Source organism: Electrophorus electricus, chromosome 25 (genome assembly GCF_041902795.1).
Source record: "Electrophorus electricus isolate QZ-2024a chromosome 25, ASM4190279v1, whole genome shotgun sequence".
Lineage (NCBI taxonomy): Eukaryota > Metazoa > Chordata > Actinopteri > Gymnotiformes > Gymnotidae > Electrophorus > Electrophorus electricus.
The window spans coordinates 1,238,141-1,245,235 of NC_137521.1; positions in this window are offsets into that span (position 1 = coordinate 1,238,141).

Here is a 7,095-nt window from a genome sequence, read left to right on the forward strand (position 1 = left end):
GGCAGTCTGATCCCCATCGTCGTCGGTCGCTGGACGGTCAGCGTGAATGCTGTCTGTGTCCATGGCGGACCCTGCGGTCAGGATGCTGATGGAGTCGTGTGTGTGGAAGCTGGCACGGGCCGGGGGGGTTCTGCACCCTGGTGGCCGCTGCGGTTCTGGAGCTCTAGGCGAGGTGGCTGTGGGAACCACCTCGGCATCAACAGAAAAGTTTGGTGGACTGGCTGGGGACAGAAAAGAAAGATATTTATGTGACATTTTATTTGAAAGGTATCTGATTCAACATATTTCTGACCATAATGGTAAAAGGCTTTGTTAAAGTACTCCTGAAATATAAACATGGGTCTTATGTAGCCCTAAACCTAACCCTTTAGATTGAGCAGCTTTCTGTCCTGCACTAGAAGAGAGGCAGGACTCATTAATTCAGCTAGTGGGTTACTGATCCAGTCCTTTAGGCTGCATGCCTCATTAAGTTTCCTGCCTTTCACTGTGATGCATATCAAAAGTGAACAGCACACACATCTATACAGAACCCACAAAACTATAGCTTTCAGTCACCTATCTTTGCATGAGGTTTGGAAAAACCCAATTATCGGCAAACAAATGATTTTTAGTACAATTTGTACAGTACAAATGTATTGACTGAGGCCAAAATCCCTCAAATTACATTTGTTATATTTTGGAAAGGCTGGAAACTGCATATATGATAACCCTCGTGCCATTCAACTATGTATCTGTTATACTTCTATTCATTACAGTTTCATCAAGGTTTTTTTAGCCTCATAACATGACCCCTTCTGACTGATATTTTGCTGAAAAATGACACGCTGATACTTACATTGTCTTTCTGGAGATTAAGTTGCTTAGATTAACATTCTTATATTAACTCTTGGCTTCTGTATAGTACGACAGACTTTTAAAAGCCTTCCAAGTGCATATTCCATGCAATTGTCATGGCCTCGATAGGAAAACAGTATTTTCTATGTGCTCAAAAAGCCAGTTGATAGACTGGAGATCAGATCTAGACTACTTGTAGAGCCTTAAGATTTACCTGCATCCATAGGAAGGGTCCAGTGTGGGTCAGAGGTTAGCTGGGCATCAGGAAAAGAGGAACTTGCAGATGTTGGATATCCAATCAGTTAGGAATGTGGGGAACTTTCTTGTCTGTCTGTAAAATGGCCACAAATAGTGTGAGCTCCTTGTGCACAGTATCGTGTTCGTTTAATAATTGACAACTAGGGCCGTCTCTCTCTCTCTCTCTCTCGCTCTCTCTCTCTCTCTCTCTCTCTCGCTCTCTCTCTCTCTGTGTGTGTGTGTGTGCGTGTGTACATGTGCAGCTCCACAACTTGTCAATGTTTTCGATGCATTATCACATGTAAGTTATCATCTCAAAATCGGATTGCTTCTTGTACGCATGTCCATGCAAGCTTGCAATAGTATGTGCTTATGCAAAGTTTTCTGTGTAACTGCTTCCGTTGGGTTATTTGATACATTTTTCCCTGGCCAATCTGTCCATCCCATCTGTAAATACCATGGAGTTGTTGAGTGCATTACTGTGTAAAAGTCACTTTCTTTTTTGTGTAAAAAACACTTTTTATTTACTTCTAGTCAGAACGGCCATTAAGGAAAAGGAATTATTATTTTTTTAGTCAGGAAAAAAGATGAGAAAATAATTTAAAAATAAGAACAGCATAAAGCCTCCAACACTACACTGAATATCCAAATTTTCTATATTTTTCATTTGTGTACTCAGTTTTTTTTGCACTCTTCTGTCACCTTCAGTCTTCAACCTAACCAGTCTTAAAACCACCTTGTTACAAATGTGTCCTCGAAGCAAAAGGTGTTCTTGAAAGGAATCGCCGACATTATATTTCCACCTGAGAGATCCTCACATTCTTACAAGGAACTAAGAGAGATTTCTAATGAAAGTAGATATGATAATCCACGTGCAAAAGGTAAAAAAAACAAACAAAAAACATAAGGAGAAAGGTTATTCAGGTTAATTAATTTCTGTAATTACACAAGAGTCCAAACCCTAATCATAAATCCAAAACAGATCTACAAGGTCAGAACCAGAAAACAATAGGGACCAGGAGACTTGATCTGGACATATGCAACAAGCAGGCAGTGCTATTTTATGGTATCTGTCGTATGCGTGCCTGGCGCTTCTCAGCTTCGCCTGCAGAGGTCTCTGTCACCCCAGTTCTGAGTTCACCTGTTCCACGTTTGTTCTGATTAACTACACCACAGTGTTCTGTATGTGGCCTGTGTTTTTACTTAGTTAATGTGAAACTGTGGATTGTTGGTGGTACTTTGGGCTCTCAGCATTATCTGACTGGGCTTGGTCTGTTCTGTGTAAGTTCTTTTTTTATTAGGCCACATCTGTTTGTTTCACTTGCTTCAGACTCTTCGTTCTTGCTGACATTAGGACTTATTTGCATTATTTATGGGCTTTCATTTTGGATGGTGGATATGTATTAAAAACCTGCTTTTGGGGCTTAGTTTTATATTTATTGCTTAGCTTGTTACAAATAACTAGATAAAATAATTCAAGCAGAACAGTAATATACTCAGTAGCATTACATTTCTCAAATACTCTTTTTAAGTTTACTATGTGCATTTTCTTTTGTGAAATTCAAAATGTAAATGCATTTTCGCTGTCTTTAACATCGTTTTCTAAGAGTTTGTTGGTGCAATACACTACAGCCACCAACAGAGGGTGCTAATATTCCCTTTTATCGTTTTAATTTAAAGTCACTTAAATGTAAGTACATTTTCTTAATCAACAATTAAGCACACATACAAATGGACAGTATTTTTAATAATAATTAAATGTGAGTTTTAGAAATTGATAAGGCTATCTACTGCTTCTGAAGCCGGTCTGGGGAAGAATAATGACTTTTACTAACCATCTGAATCAACCTTCCCATAATCACACAAACTAGGAAGTCATCGTGACTGCTGAGACAAAGCCTCTCTGTCTTATGGTGAGGAGCCGAACTGATGTGGAAATGAACGCGCATGTGAGCATCATTGTGTGGAGTGATGGCTGTCTCCTCCACAGATCATACCGAAACAGATAAGGCTGGTGGATGTATTAGGAAGCTTAACTGACCACTTTCATAATGTTCTTTGTAAATTGAAACTGGGGTCCAGTATAGCCTATTGTCTTGCGGTATAATCGTTGTGTTTGGGAATGAACGAGCAAGTCGTAAATATAGAACCCGTGTGACGGTGCTGCAGTATCTTATGTAGAAATAAACAGCGATAACAAACAGGTGTCTCAGCTAAACGGCACACGTGCTCCACGCTGTCGGTCTGTCCAGCTGAAGAGACCGAGCAGCATCTGAAGCTGATTAAGGAGACGCTCGGGTCTCTTTGCAAATTCTCCCGAAATAATGCTGTGATCTCCAATCCAGTCATCTCCTAAATTCCCCCACCCATGTCCTTCCGAAGAAAACCGGGGGCTGGAGAAGTTGTGCTACCATGATTCATCTTAATGCCTTGTTTGCATTACAGAATATGTGCATTCATTTCAGTGTAAATGCTTTTGGTCACTTTCAAACTAGCGTCCTCAAGTTCACGTTTATGGCATCTGCCATGCACGGAGCCTTTGTCTGTGTTCAGAGCAAAAGGGAGGTAGGACCCTTTTGTTTAAAGTGTAAAGGGTCCTGCCCTAAATCAGGTCTGTGTTTTGGCTAATCAGATTAAGCTCGTTACACCTCTCTTTGCTGCCCTCACCGCAAGAACTGAGCTCAGCAGGGTTTTAGGAGCAGTTTTGCTCTCTGTGGCATGATTGTGTTTTGCTGCAATGTGCTGCTTTTCTCTTCTGGTTGAGATAACCGTGATTCAAGCCATGTTGGGCAATATTGTGCGGTTGTTTCCATGGAGTACTGCAAATTTAGGCAACTCCACGTACCTATTTCTAATGTGTTTCTGTAAACCCCTTTCTCAAAAGCCAATCTAAATGATTTCAATGATCCTTTCTGCTCAATAATCCAAATAATTACCAGACACTCCAACAAACAGAAATTCTATATATATTTTTGTAAAAGGTGATGCAGATATGATTCAGTCAGTCATAGTAATTCTCCTTACGTAAAAGGCAGATTCTATTGCCCTTCACTGGAACCACTAACTATGAGTAACTAAGTATATTGCTGCTTATAGAAAACAGATTCAGTTCCAGATGGGGTTACTCAGATTTATATTTTTGGGCCAGCATAGTTTACATTATATATTAATGAATTGGTAAAATAAGTCCAATTGTAAAATGGCAAAAATTCACTTTTACATAGATTCGATGTTTTTCAAATTCAATGTAATGGATTTTTGTACTTCGACTTTAGCGAAATCATATTTTGTATTTACAGAATGACTTTGATTTGATACAGAAATCCTTGCACAATTTGAAACTAATCCTGCATGAAAGGGAGACAAAACACATTGTTTGCAGAAATGTCCTGAAGAAATGTCGGCTGTGAAAGTTGTTAACTGATGAAAGTTAATTGATTTTAATTCATTTAAATGTCCAACTGTGTGGGTTGTGTGTTTTTGCAAAGTTTTTTTAAATTATTATTTATTTATTTTTAAATAAAATTGTTTATTTGATTTCTCTCAATTTTTCTTTATTAATAAACTTTTCTTAAATGTTTTTCATTTACTTTATACATTGATTCTACTGTAAAATTGTCTGGCCTATGCCTGTTTCGTGTGCTGTTTTACAGGGCTTTATGTAGCCCTGCATTTAGGTTGATCAAAGTGGGCTATTCCCTGAATAAATAAATAAATGAAATGAATATTAGAAATATTGTAATATTTCCCATTTCTGTCAGGCAGATTTATATTGCCTTTTAGGCCCTGCCCATCTAGCAAAAACACACATACCTCATTTAGTAAAAATGCCACTATGAAGCCTATTTATATATTGTGGAATTTTAGGACAGTTAGACTACATACTGGCCCCAAGTTCCTTAAACATTGCCCATGAAAAACTCACAGGCATTATAGAGGCATTTCTTCTAAGTGAGGTATATGTGTGGGATGGGATTATTGTTTTTGTTAGGTTGGCAGGGCCTTAAAAGGCAAATATAAATCTGCCTGACAGAAAAGGGAGGATCATTTAGATAAGGGAGAGTTTAGACTCGGGGCACATCCACTGAATGTGATTTTTCTTTGTTTGGAGAGATGACTCAGTGCAGTTTGTATGTGGTGTGTGTCAGCCCAAGCGCTTCTCCACTGAAAGCCCCAGAAAGAGAAACGGCTCACGTTGACACACATTTCATTTTTACTCAGCCATAGTGTAATTCAGGCCTTCGGTGACCTGGAGTACTGCTATGGCTTCTGACACCACAAGCAGTGCGGTGTTGTCTGAAGTCAAAAATTCCTTTCAGCTTACTATCACTCCCAGAAATCACTGTTAAACTTTCACTTTCACTGTTCATTGGCCGCTGCTTCTAAGCACATCACAAATAGAAATGATGGGTTTTTTTTCCCCCACGCATTTCTCACTTGCCTCCTCGGGTACAGAAGTGAAGTTTTCCAGACAACATTTACACCTAAATGTTGATTGCTTGAAAAGCTTCGCAACACTGATGTTTCGGTTGCTCTTTGCGGACAGCGTGCGTGCTAAGCCGTGTGCACGGTTTGGTTTAGTGTTTTTCTAGGACCCTCTGCCAGCCATCTCTTGACATCGTTATGCACACCCCAGGGGTGCATTGGTGACAAGCATGGTGCTCACGATAAGCAGTGAGCGTGTTCTGGGGATTGTCCTTCAGCGTCTCTCCAGGAATCAGGGCCTGCAATTGCATAAGAGGTGACAACGTTTAAAGATACAGTATGCGCTTGGCACGGTCCAGCCTGAACTGAAGTGACTATGTGACAACGACATGTGGACCCTCGGAAAAAAGCTCTAACAAGAACACTTGTCTACTTTTTAAAAATGTTTTATTTCTGTAATTCCCTAAATTATAACCAAATATCAAATGAAAATGAAGGAGCACTCTTGAAGTTTTGCCCATTTTGTAGCCGTGTTTTGTAGGCCTATAAATGTGTAGTCACACCACAATGTTCTCTTAATGGTGTGCTTCTCTGAAACATCTGGAACACATATCCCCAAACGTGTTTTCGACCTCTCACGCTGCCCTCGTCTGACAAAATGCCTGGTAGACTTTGTGCCCATTAAAAGTCCTTTTAGAGGGGAAACCACCCCACCGGTGCCCTTAACAAACTGCCAGTGAGGAATGCAGCATGCACTCCAGCCGCTGGTGACCTGCATACTCACCAGCAGCACTGATTAAATGGAGGGTCTTTATTAGGCCGTGCCTATAGCTGTTTAATTCAGACAGAGCCGCTCTGCTCTCGGAACGGTGTGGGCCAGGCTGGGAACGGTCCAGAAGAGGCCCAGCAGTGCAATACAGTCGGGAGTGGGGGTGTAAGCCTCAACAGAAGTTCACAATGGGCTTAGCCAGTCAGAGCGTGACTCACTGCACTATGCCAAATCTGGACTGGACTGCTCTGGAAGCCTGATATGGTGGGAGAGGCAGAAGTTTCATCAGGCTGTTTGCCTGCAAGGCAAAACTGTAGAACGTAAGCATGATGTTTACTCCCCGGGAGCCTGGTGTGGCACCGGGATAGAGACATAATAGGAACATTTTAAAAAATGATCTTTAAAAAATAAATCAAGGCAAATACTTTTCCAAGCACATGTAAGTAAGCGCAGCTTATGTTGGTTTGGAGTGAAGGCCATGTGGTGATTCTATAGGTAATTGGTAGTGGTGTGTGTGTGTGTGTGTGTGTGTGTGTGTGTGTGTGTGTGTGTGTGTGTGTGTGTGTGAGAGAGAGAGAGAAAGCGCTGTGTATGTGTGTGTGTGTGAGAGAGAGAGCGCTGTGTGTGTGTGTGTGTGTGTGTGTGAGAGAGAGAGAGAGAGAGCGAGAGAGCACTGTGTATGTGTAAGAGAGAGAGAGTGACAGTGAGAAAGAGGTGTTTGTGAGAGAGAGCGCTGTGTGTATGTGTAAGAGAGAGAGCGTGAGAAAGAAAGGTGCGTGAGAGAGAGAGAACTCTGTGTGTGTGTGTGTGTGAGAGAGAGAGAGAGAGAG